The following is a 2,345-nucleotide window of genomic DNA, read 5'->3' on the forward strand; positions in this document are numbered from 1 at the left end:
GACTCAATACAAAGAATACCATTATGAGTTTAAATTAGGAAGACTAAGATTAATCTTCAACCAGGTAGTAGCAGTTAGTAGGCTGACTTCAGTAAGTCAGCCAAGCATATTTTTTGAGAACTTACTGTGTGCAGAACACTGTACTAAGCACTTGGGCGAGCACAATAGAACAGACACATTCCCTTCCCACGAGTTTACAGTCCAGGGGGTAGACAGACACTGATATAAATACATTACAGATATGTACATAAGTGCTGTGCTGGGAGGAGCGATGAACAAAAGGAACGAGTCAGTGTCGCAAACGCAAGTGGAAGAAGAGGAAAGGAGGGCTTAGTCAGGGCAGGCCTCTTGGAGGAGATGTACCTCCAAGAAGACTTTGAAGGTGGGGAGAGTAATTGTCTCTCGGATATGAAGAAGGAGGGGATTCTAGGACATAGGCAGGATGTGGGCGAGCGGTCAGCAGTGAAATGAATGAGATCGACTTGATGCAGTGCATTCCACTAACCCTTCGAGAAATACCAAAGTGCCTTGTGTTGCATGCATTCTGATATTTCAATCTAGCACATTTGCTCTACTGCTTAAATAATCCTCGTAAGCTTCTTGTGCACTGGGACCTTGTCTATCAGGTTTACTGCTTAGTATACAGGAATGGGTTTCATGGTGTAATGGTTAGCACTCTGGACTTTGATTCCAGCGATCTGAGTTCAAATCTCGGTGGAACCTCTTGTTAGAGAAGCAGCGTTGCTCAGTGGAAAGAGCATGGGCTTTGGAGTCAGAGGTCACGGGTTCAAATTCCGCTTCCACCAACTGTCAGCTGTGTGACTTTGGGCAAGTCACTTCACTTCTCTGGGCCTCAGTTCCTCATCTGTAAAATGGGGATTAAGACTGTGAGCTCCACGTGGGACAACCTGATCACTTTGTATCCCCCCAGAGTTTAGAACAGTGCTGTGCACATAGTAAGCGCTTAACAAATACCATCATTATTATTATTATTATTACAGTGCTCTGCACATAGTAATATTTACACAACACTGTTGATTGATTGACTTTTCTTCCTACTGTGCATAAATAATTGGATCAGCCCCTGAGGGAAACCTAGGACCAACTAGCGACAGAGGCAGCAAATGGGTGGCTTCTTGGGCTAATTAGAAACCCAAAACATACAAGCTGTGTCTTAGAACATCAGCCCCCATGATTCAACCATTCAGCACCTTTGAAAAAATTACTAGTACGTGCAGCTCTCCTAAAATATGGGGGTTGCAATCTTAAAAAACCCTGGGGAGAGAGGAAAATGCATTCAAATATTTCTTTTGACACCATGGCACACTCTATTCAGACAGTTCCACATAGTTTAAAGAATATTCTCTTCATTCTGACATCACGTCCTAGCCAAAATGGATAGTATTGTAATAATAATAACAATGGTATTTCTTAAATGCTTACTATGTGCCACACAGTGTTCCAAGTGCGGTGGCGGCGGGATACAAGGTGATCAGTTTGTCCCATTTGGGGCTCACAGTCTTAATACCCATTTTAAAGATGAGGTCACTGAGGCACAGAGAAGTGAAGTGACTTACCCAAAGCCACACAGCTGACAAGTGGTGGAGCTGGGATTAGAACCCATGACCTCCCAAGCCCGGGCTCTTTCCATTAGGCCACACTGCTTCTCAAGCTCCTAGAGTTCAGGGATCATATATTCTACATTTGCTACTCTCTCCCAAGCACCAGGTTTAGTACTCTGCACACCAAAGACTCAATAATACTGTCCCTCGCTTGATTGATCAAAGACACATCCTAGCAGAATTGGGTGTGTTTTCACTGATTTGAAATATGCAGATTTCTACTAGTTATTGTCAATATGTGGCAAAATTCCAGGTAATTTACCCTATTTGGGAATACCCGTATTGTGCTATTGCTTTTCCAGAATGCTAGGAGGCACCTTCCAGGTTTTATCCCATTTAAGGATTACACTTCTGGGAAGGGCAGAGTTTGATGGATGTCCATCACCCAAACTTAACCTTGTTTTTAAGACCTATTCATGTTGTCACTTCCCTCGAGGAAATATTTCACCCCAAATTTTCTTCCAACTGCCTGACCTGCCTTTGTAAATCTTTTCTCCCTTCCTCTCGGGCACAATTATGTCCCTGTCTATTCTAGTTTTTCACCATGACCCACACAGACAAGTTCAGTAATGATTATCAATTCTACAAGTCATAAGAAGCCAATTCCTGTTTTAATCTTTTCTCCCGAGCTCTTGCTCTTCCTCCTTCTCATTGCTGGGATATTACGCAATTGAAAGATTGTTCATTGTATACCTTAGTTCAGAGTTGGGAAAAGCATAGCAC

At 42.9% G+C, this 2,345-nt stretch overlaps 1 non-coding gene across 1 annotated transcript; it reads left to right on the forward strand.

Annotated features, from left to right (window-relative positions):
* Window positions 1-651: 651 nt before the first annotated feature.
* Window positions 652-723, forward strand: TRNAQ-UUG. Its single transcript has one exon. It is a non-coding gene; the product is annotated as a tRNA-Gln (tRNA).
* The last annotated feature ends 1,622 nt before the right edge of the window (window positions 724-2,345 follow it).

Source organism: Tachyglossus aculeatus, chromosome X3 (assembly GCF_015852505.1).
Source record: "Tachyglossus aculeatus isolate mTacAcu1 chromosome X3, mTacAcu1.pri, whole genome shotgun sequence".
Classification (NCBI taxonomy): Eukaryota; Metazoa; Chordata; class Mammalia; order Monotremata; family Tachyglossidae; genus Tachyglossus; species Tachyglossus aculeatus.